Raw genomic sequence first — 17,360 nt, forward strand, 5'->3', positions numbered from 1 at the left:
AAATCTACAATGACAAACCAGTATTTATCACCCCAAACTTGTTTTCTGGCAAGCCAATGTGACTTTTGAGTTAATATTGTTCCCCAGTAGAAGTGTAGGTTGTTTATTACAGTTTCTACATCTTTATTACACCTTTTATTAGATTTGTTAGTGTTTACTCTCAGATATCAAGTTTGCACAGGTAGAACATCTGGAAAGCTTTGTATATTGTTCCATGATGACTGATCTTTGGAAGTTTGTGAGCTGTGAGGATTATGGTTAGGATATCCTTAACGGTACTTTGATGGGTATATAGTTCTTCCTATTTGGATATCAAATGAGGAGTTGACAGTTAGTTGTGTAAATCCAGCACTAAGATGGTATCTACAAGGAGCTACTGACCCTGGTAGCCTGCCAGAGGTGACGCTGCCACAGCTCCATGTTCCCAAGTCCAGCTGGTAGCAAGGTTGAGCATGTATTCCCAGTAGGCACAATATGTATGTATATATATGTGTGTGTGTATAGGCCACCCCAGCTTCCTATCCTGCTCACCAGCTAGTCCAGCTTAGTGCTCGAGAGGCGAGCCCATGCTTAGCCAGCACCCGGCACTGCCAGACAAGCATACTGACCTGTTGACACAGGAACAGCCTTTTTTATCCCCCTGTCCCTCTGTTTCCCCTTGCTCATTTCCCCCCAGACCACCTCTGCACACCTTTGGTCCTTCCCATCGTAAGTCTTGGGCAGTTCCCAAGCACTCTGCCTGAGCACCTCATAAAGTGTCCCCTGGCCCCTGGCAGTAATCCCTCAGTCTGCAGGATGCTGAAGGGAACCTTTGCCGTTTACCCCCCATGTTGGGTGTCAGCCCCTGCCTATGGAGCCGATAACTCCCTGGGGCAGCCCCAGCTCACCTGGGGCTCCCTTGCTCAGACCAGGATATTGGGGTTCCTTCACTGGCTGGTGTGACTGTGTGTGGAGATGATCACCTAACCTGCCAGCAACCCGAGTGAAGTGCCAAGTGTCCCCATTTCCATTACAGCTGTTCAGTGCTTCCCACCAACAGCTCCAGAGAGCTGCGTGCTGCTGCCATTGGCTTCAGCTGTAGACCTTGTTGTCACAGGCACCCATCATGTGTGAAAGCTGTGGAGATCTCCCTCAGCTGCTGAGTCGTACTGACTCATCAGGCCGTTTCCGGATGATTTTATCTGTCTATTAATAAAACAGCTTGCATTACTTTCATTTGTGCCCAGGCAGAGCTGAACTCCTTGAACCCTTGTGTCTGTTTATTTAAATCGTGTGATTTGAGTGCAAACTGATTTGGGAAGATTATAATTTTTTCTCCTTTTTTTTTTCTATGTGTCTAGATCTCTTAGTGGATCATAAAGCAGCCAGTTCACTTGCATCTCTCATACTGGATGCTCACTTACTGAAACTTCTCCTTGCCTGATCCTTTGTGAAGCTTTGTAACTCCATGGAAGCAGTTTTTCCCTGTGGAAATGGATGTCGGGGCTCCTATTAGTTTTAGGAGCAGTTCAGTTTAGAAATGTAATTGCTGAGCATTCCCAATTCACGACGCTCTCCACATCATTTTGATACCCCACATTCTTTGTGTTAAAGCATACCCTCTCCTTGCCCCTCCCTTCCCCTGCCCTCTCCTACAGAAGAGGGGCTGGCATGTTGTTTTCAGTTCTTGCTTAATGAAAGGAGGTTCATTTATGCCTGTGGATTTGAAAGAAAAGGGTGTAAAAGGAGAGGCAGACACAACCAACCTTTGACTTAGAATTGTTTTTCTGAGGGCATGAGATCCACTAAAGTCAGTGGGGGGATAGCATGACCCTGAGAAGAATAGACTCCTAAATTAAATAGTTTACATGCCTAGACCTCTAGTTGTCTGAACAAGCTGTACCCTTTTTGTTTTGCTTTTCAGATTTAGATTTAGACTGTAGTTTCTGCTTCCACAAATACTTTGATGAAAACAAATATAGCTCACTGGAAATATATTGTGTAAGTTGTTGATGCCTATGTTTGCCTACTTTATTAGGCACATTTACAGTATGCTGCTGCATTTCCATTTCTCTCCTGATCTAATAAAGTAAATATAGTACATCAAATGAAATTAGCTTCATTTCACACTTACTCAGTAGTGGATCCGGTGTCTTGCAGGATCTTCTTTTTATTTTTAAAACAAACCAACCAAACAAAATGTAGTTATTTCTCTGTAATTTAATTTCTTTCTAATTACCATTTTGGGAGGCAGGTGGTTTTGATGTTAGAAAGATGTAGTATGCATTATGCTGATGTTCATTAGGTTAGAATGACATGGTGTATCCACAGAAGGTGAGGGACGACAAATTGTTTAAGAGATTGAATTTGAATTATCGTAATTTCTCATTAAAGCTAGGATTCATTAGTGAAGTATATTAAACAAGAGCAGTTTTCTTTCTCAAGTTTCAATGTGATCTATGTTGCAAAGAATGTTTAAAAAAGAACCCCAAGAAAATCTATAAGCAGAGGATTTGTTTGGTTGTAAATTACAGTCACTTAACTGTCTCTGTATGATTTTTCTTTCGATTTTGCTTGCCAGTTTTCTGTAGCATCGCTGTATCTGCCAGCTCTGTATTGGCTTTGCCACTGCTGTAAAGCTTATGGCGATAATAGGTAAAATTTGTATAAATTGTAAAAATTGTATAGTGGGTGTTCCAGAAGTAAAACTCAAAATCTTTAGTTTGTTGAAAATGCATACCAGTTACTTTCATGTAAGCCTTTCTACTTTGTTATTTCAAAAAGGGAAGTGGCAGGGTTTTGCACTTTGCAGAGGAGCAAATCTCCATTGTCTATTCCAGTTGGAATTTCATTGCACAACATATTCATGGTTGGACATACCTAGCTAAATTAGGCAGGTAGTAGATGTAACATTCTGATTATATATATCTGATGACTTGAAAAAATGTAACAAAAACTCAGTCAACTCTAAACCTTCTACTGGGATTGAAAAGATCCGTATTTGGCAGGAGTCAATCAATGTGAAAGACTCATATCTTGTGGATAACAGTAGTTTTGCCAGCATTGAAGAATTTATATGAGAGAAGATGGTCTTCCAGCTGGTGCTGTGATAGGGAAGATCTCTTGTTATCTACGACTGACTATCTGTGTGAGCTGAAACAGTTCAGTGTCATTCCTGGGTATTTGTTTCCCACTTATACAACAGGAGCGCCATCAATGGCTTTCCCACCAACGCATTGTCCCAGCACTTTTGATGGTGTTTCCGCAAGTGCCGAGGCCCAGACAGAAAGCAGTCAAGAACATGAGCAATAGGTATGTCCTCTGGTGGTCCACCAACTAGAGAAGCTGGGAGAGGGGGAAGAGAGGCTTCTTTATTTATGTTTCCTTCAACTCCACCAGTGTTTTGCTGCTGAGTGACATGGGAGGTGAAATCGTCAGTGCTAAGTTGTTGTGTGGTGTTGGTTTTTTGGTTGTTTTTTTTTTTTAAAAAAAAAGCTTGAAATTTGTTTGCTTACATCACTAACCATGTTCTTGTTAAATGTTATTAATTAAAGCTGCTTGATCTGATTGAGTCATTTAGGTCAAATTTAGGTTAGATTTTCCTTTGAGCACCGAGGGTCCTATCCTGCGAAGTGCTAAGCATCTTCTGCTCCCACAGTCTTCTCAGTAGGAGCTGAGAACACAGCAAGCCCCAGGAGGTGGCTGGGTCCTTGCGAGGCCAGATCACACAGTCTAGTGTAATTTAAAAATATGATGAACCTTTTCAAATGTGTTTTGATTAATACGTCATGGACTCTCCCACAGTAATAATTTCGTTGCCTTAATATATCACTGTAAGTATTTCATTAAGCAGGAAAATCTTGCTATATTTTTCAAGCCGTCTGCTATATATGTCCTGGTATGAAAGGAGACTGCTATTTTTCCTTTTAATTTCTCTGGTGCAAATAGGTGATTCGGCTTTACTGCTCCATTTCACCCCAGGCAGTAATTTTGAACAGCTATCCCACTTCTCTTGGGCTTAATGATGCTATCAGATGATGGTAAGTGAGTGACCTTTCAAAATGGGGTGAACTATAAATCCCTCGGCCACCGAGCTCCTGGTTTTCTGTTCTGGAGGAGCAGCCTTCCGCAGTAGCCCCGTGGCACTCAAGGGGACTGTGAAAGAAATGGGGGTGTTTATTGATTGAGATCACAGAATCACAGAATCACAGAATCACAGAATGTTAGGGATTGGAAGGGACCTCGAAAGATCATCTAGTCCAATCCCCCTGCCGGAGCAGGATTGCCTAGACCATATCACACAGGAACGCGTCCAGGCGGGTTTTGAATGTCTCCAGAGAAGGAGACTCCACAACCTCTCTGGGCAGCCTGTTCCAGTGTTCAGTCACCCTTACAGTAAAGAAGTTTTTCCTCAAATTTAAGTGGAACCTCCTGTGCTCCAGCTTGCACCCATTGCCCCTTGTCCTGTCAATGGATGTCACTGAGAAGAGCCTGGCTCCATCCTCTTGACACTTGCCCTTTACATATTTATAAACATTAATGAGGTCACCCCTCAGTCTCCTCTTCTCTAAGCTAAAGAGACCCAGCTCCCTCAGCCTCTCCTCATGAGGGAGATGTTCCACTCCCTTAATCATCTTTGTGGCTCTGCGCTGGACTCTCTCTAGCAGTTCCCTGCCCTTCTTGAACTGAGGGGCCCAGAACTGGACACAATACTCCAGATGCGGCCTCCCCAGGGCAGAGTAGAGGGGGAGGAGAACCTCTCTCCACCTGCTGACCACACCCCTTCTAATCCACCCCAGGATGCCATTGGCCTTCTTGGCCACAAGGGCACACTGCTGGCTCATGGTCATCCTGTTGTCCACTAGGACCCCCAGGTCCCTTTCCCCTCCACTGTTCTCCAACAGGTCTGTCCCCAACTTGTGCTGGTACATGGGGTTATTCTTGCCCAGATGCAGGACTCTACACTTGCCCTTGTTATATTTCATTAAATTTCTCCCCGCCCAACTCTCCAGCCTGTCCAGGTCTCTCTGAATGGCTGTGCAGCCTTCCGGTGTGTCAGCCACTCCTCCCAGTTTTGTGTCATCAGCGAACTTGCTGACAGTGCACTCTAATCCCTCATCCAAGTCATTAATGAATATATTGAATAGAACTGGTCCCAGAACCGACCCTTGCGGAACTCCGCTAGACACAGACCTCCAACTGGACTCTGTCCCGCTGACCACTACTCTCTGGCTTCTTTCCTTCAGCCAGTTTACAATCCACCTCACTACCCGATCATCCAGACCACACTTCCCCAGTTTAGCTGCGAGGATCTGTGTAGATCCTCACATGACTCGCATCACTGATGCCTCTGATGATAAATAGTTGTGTGAGCAGGTGAGCAGTTTGACCCATGTCTGCTGGTAAGTTTTTCAGGGGAATTTTTCTGGGGAGATTAAAATGCAGTGTACCCACCCACTTGGGGCAGTATTACCTGAAGGTTTTTGTTTGTGAACTCTCCTCCTTCAAGAAAAACCCAAGACCCCAACCCTTAAACTAAAAAAATAATCTTTGCAAGTGTTCAAATTCATGTTATTTTGCCTCTGCCTGCTTTGAACTATTTTTAGTTCAGTTACCCAGTGACGCGTGTATGTTTTATGTATCCCAACACCCCTGAGAAGACAGTTTGGATCTTGGTAAAACTGGCCCAGATTTTAAGGTGTATATGTCTGAATCAGATTTTTTGATGTCTATATTTAGGTTCCTCAGTACAATGGCCTCAGTAAACAGGGTGACAAGCACTTGCAGCTGCATTACTGCTTCCATTGATGCTTTCTCTGCAGTCTGGGGCACTGCTGGCTGAACAGTACTTCAAGTCACTGCAAGTGCATGTGGTGTCAGTGAGATATCAAGAAGGGAGCAGTGTTTGATCCTTTTTTCTTTCGTTCTGTAGGTTAATTGCTGTTGTTCTCTTCATACTATCTCATTTTTCTTCACATTAGTCTTCATAGCTCTGTCTTTAGTAAAGGCTCTGAGGAGGCCTTCAGATTAAGAGCTCTGTGTGAGTGACAGGTTTACTGGTTTTAATCTCACACTAGCAGAAGAGTGAAGTTTTCTGGCCATGTTTACTTACATGCTCAATACTTAATAATAGAATGTCTGATTACAAAAATTATCACTTACAGGTCATTTCCCATCTTCAGGTTGCTTTCCAGATTTTAAGGATCGTTTTGGTGGCTGAGTGTGCTAAATGGTACAGACAGAGCAAGGAGTAAGGAAGGGATGAAGAGAGTACATCATCTCTGACATTTTTTTAATTGCAGATTTGCTGGTGAAGAAGCCGAGATGAGGCTTCACTTTTTTTTTTTTAAGTTGGTGAGAGTTTTGCCTATAGAATTTCATGGGGCCAGGATTTCATTGTGTATTTTGAAAAGTATGTACCAATTTTGAGTACCTTAACATGAGTCTTACTTTACCAGTTTTTCAAAGGTAAAGTAAGTTTCAAAACACGCTGGCCTCATAGAAGGTGCTTAGGTAGCCGAATCCCTTTTAAGATATGTAAATTTCGATAGAAATTTAAGATAAAATGGACATTTGTATCCCTTTTTGAGTACAATGAATTATCTAAAATGGTGGATATGTACTGATGGGATTTTCAAGGGAAAGTAAACAGTTTTGGTGTCTTAACTGTCGTTTCTGCACAATTATTTTTGGCTAATTATCTTTAAATCTGGACTATAAGGCCTTATTTTTAAAAACTGCTGATGGTTCCCACTGATTTCTGTTGGAGATGTAGAGGCTCAGCACACAAGAGAAGTAAATCAGTGTCTAGAAAGCTTTGTAGTTACTGATCGCCTTTTGAAAATGTGTGCATTTTTTCTTGCTGGGAGGCATATAGTAAGTCACTGTAACACAGCTGGGAATAGAACTACTTCTGCCTTTGCAAGAATACAGGGGCTTCCTAAGCCAGTGCTTCATCTGACATGTAATTAGTTTTTTGAGAAGACAGGGATCTAATTAAGACTAGTGGAGGGATTTTTTAATTGTATCTTTACAAATTAAAATGGTATTCAAAATCTAACTACGTGTTGGTATAGGATACTAAAATTATCTTCTGTTATTTGTTCTATAGTCTGCTTAGCATCTTCTGTAGGAATGTCTGCCAGACTATATTCATATTTTTTTTGGCCTATTCTGCCAGATGGATGATTGTTTCTTGATGATTCCTGCGCTCCCTTCAGTTTACTGACATCTTTGTAATGCTAAGGACACCCAGGACTGAATGTTCTATTTCAAGTCTACCTGTGCCCTCAGACTGAAACTGACATATCTGAAAAGAAACGGTAAAAAAAATGTCATCTTTCCTTGTTGTCAACCTATACTGAATTTTCCATTTTATTTGCTGTTCATGAGTACATGCTGTTCATGACTGTGGTATAGTGGCACAGATGTTACCAGTATCCCAGTGAGGCTCCAGGGGTGAGAGTTGGACCCGCTTTCATGCTTCATGTGGTCCCTTGCACCACCATAATTCTTGGGTCTTTCGGGCTGAGGAGGCAAAGCCCGCTGGCATTGTGGCTGGCCTCGTAACACCTCCTTTTTTGTCTCTAACCACAGAAAACAGTGTGGGTTTGACCATGTTAGTGTGATGGGACATCAGGATGAGCTAACCCCTCAGGTCTGCAAGCAATCCTTGCAGCTGTGTGGCACAGGAGTCGGGAACAGCGGTTGTCGCCTCTGATTAAAACGTGTGCAAGATGTGGGTCCATGGTGTACCATAATTAGCAATTTTCAGAGGTGCTGGATGACCAGGAGACTGTGTACCTGTAAGCAACAGATAAATAACTGGCTGTAGGTATGCCAGTGGTCCTGAATTATGTGAATGCATTATATCAGCATGAATAAACTGGGTTGGGCAATTTCGTAGGTAACATCTATTGAAAATCTTGCCCTATGGGATTTTGTTATGTTCAATGATGTGTGCAAGAATATGCACTTTTAGTTTAGAATAATCCCCAAAGCTATAGTTTGACGTTCAAATTTTATATTTGGAAGTTATATATTGAGTTTGTGCTGATGTTAATGGAAGTTGTATGTATGGAACTTACAGAAAAAATAGTTTTAGTCCATAAATACAGTATTTCAGCTATACCAAGAAGTACTGGGGACTTTATTTTGGGGGGGGGGAGGAAGGGAAAAATTGGAATTGTGTGAGTTATCTCAAAGAACTGAAGAGAAAGTATTTAAATTTGTTACTTTTTCTCTGCACAGCAGTGGCTGTCACGCATCTCATTAGATAAACAAGCAAAATGCCAGCTAATTAAAGAATGTGTAGAGTGGTCTGAGAAGGATGCCTAGGACTTTTCTCCATTGCCAAACACTGCATGTAAAGGAAAGGAGCCATTCCACTTCTTAGGGACACAAGGAAATTAAACAGTGAGTGTCTCCAGGGGCTTTATTTTGGTTTTTAATGGTTGGTAAAATGCTGGAATTATCTGCTAAAATGATTGGGTAAAACTTCCTATAACAAGACGTTTTCTTCTGTTCTTTGGATCACTGTAACTGCTGGGTTTGCAGTTTGCCTTGTGTCTCTGCCTTGGGATCATGGTTGTTTCTTTTTGTGTCCTTTTATTTTTGTTATGAAAGATCGCAACAGAGAGGCTTTGTACAGGGGGGCTTCGTACAGGGGTTGGATAAGAGGTTTCTGCTCAGTTGATCTGAATTGAAAACTGAGAATTACAGCCATAAGAGCCTCAGAACAGCCTTCCAATAGGAACAATGTGGACCAAAACCTCGTGGCTTTAAGATAACTCTCAACTGTCTCCAAAAAGAGCACATCATGGTTGCTTCTGACAGCAAGGCTCCAAAACAAAAAGGAAGAAGCTGAAAAGAGGAAAAACTTTCTTCCTTAAAGAAAAAAAAAAGGAAGAAAAGGTAGAAAACACATAGTGGAAGAAGATGGGCCCAGCCCTGGAAGTAAGGTGCCCAAAGGCTATGATCATATACGCTGCTCTGACTGCAGCTGAGCTGCATCAAGAGGTTACTGTCCTGAGTTTGTTTTGTGCTCTGTGTCCTGGGCAAGACTGAAATTGGATGAAAAGCTAAGGGGGAGGATGGAGGGAGAATTCAAACCAGTGGGATCGGTGGAGAGAAGGAAGAACACGGAAGAGAGGTTTAAAGATTGCTCGTGTCGAGGGGAGGGAGCTGGACCTGGTCAGACAGGGTGACTGCAAGAAGAGGCAGCTTTTGTAATTCTGGTGAAATGGTCTGATTCTGGCATAGTCTGATTGTGGACAACCTGGCTTTGTACATGTAGCCATATTTTGATGTAACTCTTTCTAGCATGACACACAGCACGCACTTCTTTTTTTCCCCCAAGTGTCCTTGATTTGCTTATTTCGTAAGTGCTATTTTTATTTTTAGGAGTGCCCTCATGTTTGTTGGAGTGGTGATTAATCCTGTCGACTTCGGTGCATTTACTAGAAGGTGCCGTGCCTTTTTCATTGGATGCTTTGCAAAAGGGAAATGGTTGAGCTGCAGTCTTCTGTATCCCTTTTATTTGAATAACATGCTAAATCAAGTGGGGCTTTATGAATAACGGTCACCATTTGATTCAGATGCATTTGGTTGCATGAAAGGACCAATAGCGCAATTATTCTTAGTGACAAATGCAAACATATAGTAACTTTGACTCAGCGCCTCTGTTCCTCCAGGTGATGTCAAGAAATGAAAGCAGTGCCATTTTTGATGTATTGATATTGCTCATCTCTCTTTGAAATAGTTCTAATTTGTCATCAATAGATGTGCCTGGGACTTCTCATATGTCATCACATACGCACATTCTCCAACATCTGGAGGAAAAGATTACTCAGAGTCACTTGTTATTCTTTTCTGTGTAATTGCTGGTGCACCATGGGGAGTTTTGATGTATAGTGAAAGGAGCGTGTGCACAAATTTCAATTCTTTGCAAGCACCTGGCTCTATCTAGCAGCAAAAAATAGCTGTGACTGATGCTGGAGCATCAATTATTGGATCACAAGGGATACAGAAACTCATTGAACTAATCTGTTTCAGAAGGAGATTTAAGCTGGCCTGTATATCTGAAAACAGATTGGTGTGATGCAGACACTTACATTCAAATCATTTCAAAGGGTACTTCAAAAGGTGTTCAGAAATCCATGAAGTTTGTTTTTACCAGGAATCCAGAAAATAGCGTGGGTGTGAAATGGTTCACAATCTGGTTGTATAGCAAGCTGCAACTATTAAAAAAAAAAAAAAAAAAAGAAAAAGAAGTGCGCACCAAAATTTGCACCCTTTGGAGTACATATTGAAATTTTTAGCAAAGGGATTAAGTACGTGTTTCTAGAAATGCCAGGAGCGTGATAGAGGTCAGAAGGCCTGTATTTTCTGTGCAACTTGTCTATAATCTCCTTTGTCAGTACTGAAGTCTCCCTTGGACTTCAGTGGGATTTAATTCAAGTTCTAAATTCTGTAACAGAAAAGAAAATAAATGTTAATATAGTGCGATTGTTCTTGCTTGATTAACAGTCGCTTTTTCCATAGCTGTGCTAATAAGTGCGTGAAAACTTAGTCCGCCTCATTTTCATTTTTGTCTCATTTGTGGAGGCTTGTAATTCTCTTTTCCAGAAGGTAATAAAGTTGTTTTTCAGTAACTGTTATTCTATTTGATGACATCAGTTTTTATTTCACTGCTTAAAAAAATGCACAAGTTCTCTGCTTCAATAGTTATTTCACTGTGTGAAAGAGCAAAAAGCCTGTATATTTATTTGTATTTTAAAAAGCGTTATGCAAACTTTTGTCTTCAGAACCATGTCATGTGATGTGCTATCTTCCGTATATATATTCCATGTGATTCTAACTATTGTTCATCTCTCTGTCTGGAGATGCACGTCACTTTGTGGTTAGTGTTTTACACAACTGGAACTTTTTTCAGTTCCATTTAAGTTTTTGTCACATTACTGGGACTGTATTATAAAGGTATCATGAATGAATGCAATGCAGTACTTGCTGATTTGTATTGGCTAATAGTGTTTACTTCACTCATTAATGTGATTTGCAATACAATAAAATGTGTGTTATGTTATTATAAATGTACACTTATAAATAAATTTTTAAAGTCTCCATATTTTTTACTAAAGACATTGTGAATGCTAGCAATAGTTGATTAAAAAATTTACCTGATAAGCAAATTCAGAATGCTGCCATAGTTTTATGTATATTTCTGAATATGAGCTTCAGTGGAGCACTTCCTTAGCTGATGTGTGCTGGGTGGGACGGAATCTTTCAAAAGCTGCAGAGTGGAAGAGCAAGCTTATTTTTCCTGTAGTGTAATTGCATTGTTTTTTAAGAGCTCCATTGAAAGGTAATGAAGTGTTTCACAGCACAGTAGTCATACGTACCAAGTGATGAAGTATTTTGCTAATTCACTTGTTCATAAATTGTCAAAAAAACTAACATTTATCATTCACATACGGCTGTGTCCGTTGAACATCAAAAGGAGAGTTGCTTTGTTGTAGCTGTAAGTAACACTAGTAATTTTTGCTTATTTTTCAATTGCTTTTATAGTTATTTTGTTCTGTTTTCAACGTAGAACAAAATTGTTGTCTCCAGGCTGTGACTTTGGAAGGCTTGTCTTTTGGCTGTGTCCGTTAAGCAGAAGAGGTCTTTTTGCCATAGAAAATTGCTGCTTGTGGCTGCTGAGTCTCTTCTGCTGTTATTTGCATTCATGTAATCTTTGTAGAAATTGGAAGAAAGACTTGACATTGAAGCCTTTTGCAGTGTGTTTAACTAATAGTTTTGAATTGTAATTCTCTTCAGAGAATTTCCTAATTCAAATAAGGTCAACTATAAAAAAAAAAAGAAAAAGATGAATGGATTTTTTTTTCTTATTAAGTATTCTGAATTTTTTGTGTAAATAGCCTACCTAGTTTTTCAGCTGGCCAACACCTAAATGCCTTCACCTCCTACTAGTTCTCAAGGCACTTGTTCAAAGGTCAGATATTTCAGGAATGCAATTTGGAAGTTCTGTTTGGATGCGATCCCACAGTACCTCTTCTGAAAGTCATCATTTTAACCCTGTATTTATGATAAGATTTATTGCCAAGCTGTTAGGTTTCAAACTGGATCTCAGACCAGTTACTAGAAATGAGAGTGGCCTGTGTTCATGGCCTTTTGGAACCAATTTTCTTTCATTTGAGGAAAAAGGCTGCTTGGAAGTAAAATAGTATGAAGGTCTGGCTTCAGGATCGAACGATGGTCTTGTTGAAGTAGAAGATGAGACTAAATGCTGTGAAAGTAACAGGAATCCATTGAAGAATTTGGAAACATTTTCAAAGATACGGAAACAAAGGAGTGAAGATGGGAGTGGGAATATTTTCTGTATAATTAGTGGGCATTCATGAAATGTTGTTCTGCTGCGACATGTTATGTGTAGATACTGAAGATAACTAGTAATTTTGAGAGTTGGTAGCTAGAAAATGGTAAAAGAATACAATTTCAGTTGCATCTGTTCAATTGGACCGTATTCCTTCTTACTGCCTTACCTAGAAGCGCATAAAAACATCAGGTCTCTATCATTCTGTGCTTTCAGAAATATTATACAGGTCATTAAAAAGGCCCTTTGGCCCAAAGTTTTCACCAGTATGATTTTATTTTTCTTACTAAGGTTTCACTAATCTTTTCTTCAGCTCACCAACTTGTTCAGAAGTTGACCCTGGCATATAATCAATACCACAGTATCATTTCATCTTACACATTTGTCCATGGCTTACTTTTCTGAGTCTTAGTATTTTTCTACAGGTATAATGTTTCGTGCATCCTATTAACTTATTGCATTACTTCATTGATGAGCTAGATCTGGGATTTTGGATATCATATACAAAAAATAAACTCTTCTGAATTCTGGAGCTCCAGATGCATTAAGAAAGTCTCTTCTCATATCTTGTTATAGATTGGCATTAGACTATCATAAGATTCCACATGACAAAAAATCTTATTTCCTTTCTTCAGCAAGTTTGTGAGCTGCAACATTAGCACATGGAGCTCTGGCTCTAGTAGAGACAGCTAAAACAGGAATAGAAACTAGATCACAATTTCCACACTTAATAAGGCAGTAAGTCAGCTGTTGCCATGGGACAGAGTTGGTTGAATTGTCATAACCGTTCCATAGGCATAAATCTTAGACTTGCACCAGATGCTTCACGCTGTTCCTGCTGTGCAAAACAGCTGGAAATTCATCTTAAAGGATTTCTTTCCTAGAGCGAAACTACAGGTGGCATAGAATTGAGATAACATGAATTTGATGGGAAGATACATCATACACTCCAGCTCCAGTGTCACTGTTGTGGCTTCAGGACGCATGTCTGATCCTGGGGTTTGTGCTGTGATAGGTAAAAACTGCAGTTCAAGGCACGGGAAACAATCTTACAAGTTGATGTAAAGAGGTGAAGCTGGTTCTTTTCCTATGAATGTGCTTTGTCGCAGTAACTTTGGTTTTGTTGCCTTTTTCAGTTTTCATGGATATTTTTCTCTGTCCCAGAGCTTCAGTTTTGGGGTAATATTTTGCCTGGTAGTATAATCAGTTTGGACTCTGGACTCCTTTTTAACTAGCTTTGAGAAATGATAGTAATGTCACACGTAGGTGAATCTGCTTGTTCTGTATCAAATTGAGGCAGATTCATCTGAAAAATAGCAATTACGTGGTGGATCCCCATCTAGTTGATGAATTAGTTCTCAAATGCAGATGGACCTTTGCAGGATAATCTTTCTGAAGAAGGAATAGATATGGTTAAAACACATTGGAAAATGCTTGCAAGGAGTCCCCTGTGAGTAGAACTGTTACTAAGCTAAGGCTGTGGATCTACATGTTAATATAATTTCAAGCAATAAGAAGCTTACATTAAAAACTCATAAGCAGTGAAACATGACGGCTCTCACTAATTTCTCATATGGTGCTTTACTATTTGATAAATAACAAAAATTTTACTAGACCATTTCTAGTATGAAGCTTGTTCTGATCTTAAGGGTCGAGAAATGTATGTGCTGTAGGATGCCTTCTGCAGAAGATCTAAGCTGTATAAAACAGAAATAACACCACCATTGAGGCTTTGTTTACACCCAAGAGTTTAACCATGTTCGTGTAGCTAAAGCAATATAACTGAACGAGCAAGGATGATGGTTGGCTGGTTAGAATGTGTTTATGGGAATGGAAATAAATTATAGTGCTATAAGCTGTATTTATAGCGGTGTAACTGCAATAGGGTTGTACACAGGAACTGCATTGCCAGAAGGAAAAATCGCATCCCTCACTGGAATAATCATGTATGTGAGGGCCAGGCCTAAATTAATTCCAGTTGCATTTCTGAGTACTTAAAGAAGAAAGCTGCTTCAGTAAAGGCTTTCTTTGGCTCTGAGGGGATTTAACACCGAGAGGTGTTGAACATCTGCATCTTCATTGGAGTCTGTGCTGTTTAAGGAGCTGTAAGCCATCACATTCCTGTGTTTCTGTCTTGGCTCTAAATCTCATTGAAGTCAGCAGGAAAATGCTTGGGTGGCTGCAGAACAGGAGCCTCTTAAGAGACCTTTGGTAGCCTGGTATATCTTGTTTTCTGACAAATCAGGTGCACAGTCAGTAGGAAACAGTTTATCCTGAGTGCAGAAAAACGTGCCCAAGTATGATCCTATGTGACAATCACAGGGGCAAGCTGGGACATAAAACCAAGTTTTGTTCTATTCAGTAGTTTTATTTCTACGTTTTGTTTCCATGGCCTGCACGTAACTAACGTAAGATTACAAGCCCAAGCAAATCACCACTGCCTCTCTCCAAGGGCTCAAACAAGCCATTTATTCTCCCCGAATATGAGTTTAAATACGTGTGAGAGGAATGGGCTATCTAAAAGGTTGCTCCCACAAGAACTTTCCCTGGCGTAATACTACACTAATACTTCTCAGAGTACACTGATCTGGGGACACTGAAGAGAGGGCAGCACAGAGATCCCAACATGTGCTGAAGATGTGAATTTAGATGGAAAGAAGACAATTAGACATTCCCTTTTTTTTTGGAGGGGGGGAGGGGGAGAGGCATGGAACTAATAATGTAAAGAGTTTCAGATTAAACACAGCCAGCATAATAAACTAATAGTTCTGCTGAGTCAAGTACTAAACTAAATTTGTTCAGTTCCTGAACTGAGTCAGGAGTGTTTCTAATAAAAACTACTGGTTTATTTTAATTTGAAGTAAATATCCCATTTTCAGGCATTTTGTTCTTTAATCCTTGGTTCACATCTCCTTTACACACTTTCCTCTGAAGTGGCAGCTCAGGCTCATCAGATTCCGTTACTATTTCCAGCATACTACCATTTAATTTTGGTTTGGCAGATACATTTTTTATCAATGCTTTTCAGATAGAGGTGACATCAGATTTTGGTGGCAAATTTTTTTCTGTAAAGGGACTTTTTATTACTGGGATCACAGAATAATTTTACTTTGCATGATTTTTACCTTTCCTTTCTCCTCTCTGATTATATTCTTCTTAGTCATGAGACCACTGCTGGATTCAGTGGGCTCTGGGTCAGACCCTGAATTTGCTTACAGTCATTACAGGATCTGGTTTGAGACTATTTCTAACCTGCATCTTCATGAACCTTTTCATTTTAGTTCCATCTCACAAGACCTACACTATATTTTTTTCTTATTAGTTTCCATTGAACATTGCCACAGCTGCTGCTGCCACAGTCACCACATGATGAAGAAGAAGGAAGAGAAACACACTTTCATGGGGTTTCTCCACATATGTGCATAGAATAATTTTGTGGGAGGATGACCTGTGCAGAATACCTGGCTCACCTCCCCCTAAAGCAGGAGTTAACTTTGAAGTTAAGTCAAGTCCAGCATCAAAATTAGATTAGGCTGCTGAGGGCCTTATCCAGTTGGGTTTTGAATATGTGCACTGATGGAAATTCTGTAACTTCTTCAACCCCTGTTCTTGTTCTCAATACGAAGAACTTTTTTTTTATACAAACGTGGAATTTCCCTGCTTTGCTGCAGTTTTTAAGTTCGGTTGAGATTTTTTTAAAATTAGAATAAAGTGAGTTCTAGAAAGATTTTTCTTTTCTTGGGATAAAAGTCCACACTTGAAGATAATCCTATATAACAATAGTCAAACCCATACACAGCAATTGTGGAGGCAGCAAAGAGGTGTGCAAGCAGCCAGTTTAAATGAGTAAGACTGAAGTACCTCTTTTGGTAGTAGAAGGAAGAAGTCCTGTTCACAAACACAACATCTAGAAGATGAGTTTTGATAATAACAGGCCCTTAGTTAACTCTTGGTGGGTTTTTTGGTGGTTTCTTTTTTTTTTTTTGCACCACAGGGCAAAATTCTCCACGCATGACTGCACGGAGATACAACATTTCCTTATTTTGGAATATTTCCCTATTTGAAATAGTGATATTTTACACTATGACAGATTAATTAGATTTAAATACCCCAGTCTTTAGGGAAAATGCTCCAAGATGAGGCGATACAGATGCTGCCTATCCCAAAAGTCTGAAAAATAATTGAAAGAGAAAAATCACGAAATGTTAAATTTACAGAGTGATGGGATTTAATTCTAGCTTGACTGAGGCTTTCAAGAGTTGTGTGGCTAAATCTGTTGTCAGCTGTAATAAACACTCTTTCTGCTTCAGTTTGTGTGAACATTTGCAGCTGTTGAAGAAACTGTCATCTTTGCCTCTTAGTCAAACAATACATAAAATGAATTACACTAGAATAGCTGATGTGCAAAAACAGGTGACAGAGCTGTGTGGTAATAGATTGACTTACAGAAGAAAGTGTGAGGGACCTACTTTTTCATATTTATTGCCTCCTACAGTCATTGGATTGTGAAAGTGGAGCTCATTTAAGAGAACAGAAAAAGAAAAAAATCACACATGGTTTTATTTTATAGTCTACAGGGAAGTTGTGTTCGTGTAATTTAGAAAGATCCACTGAATCAGTTTTCAGCAATGTACAATACATACCGAAATTTATTAAGAGGACTGTGCCTTTGTCTTTCTGCTTAACTCACTACAGACATGAACACAAGCCATGTATTATTTAAATGTGTAAGTTGACACATAACAATTTATAGGATTTAGAAGTGGAAAGAACATGAATTATACAACTGAAAGCTTTCAGCATGCTGCAGAGTTCAATGTTTTTAATGCAAAATGAAGACGCATATTAACCTTAAAAAAATGAAGAGGACTTGGTGGGTAGTAAGATAACTGAGCAGACCATAATGCCCATTTGTCCTGCTCTCAGCAGTGAATTTAGTGAACAGCTCACTGGATGGTGGGGAAAGCACATGTGGACTGAGCTGGAAGACCAGGATGGTGCGCTTGTT

At 40.0% G+C, this 17,360-nt stretch overlaps 1 protein-coding gene across 2 annotated transcripts in view; it reads left to right on the forward strand.

The window, feature by feature from the left end:
- Window positions 1-17,360, forward strand: part of PARP8 (poly(ADP-ribose) polymerase family member 8) — a 124,451-nt gene that overhangs the window by 39,370 nt on the left and 67,721 nt on the right. The gene's annotated exons all lie outside the window — the stretch shown is intronic.

The sequence above is a fragment of the Nyctibius grandis genome, chromosome Z (genome assembly GCF_013368605.1).
Source record: "Nyctibius grandis isolate bNycGra1 chromosome Z, bNycGra1.pri, whole genome shotgun sequence".
In the NCBI taxonomy this organism is placed as follows: domain Eukaryota; kingdom Metazoa; phylum Chordata; class Aves; order Nyctibiiformes; family Nyctibiidae; genus Nyctibius; species Nyctibius grandis.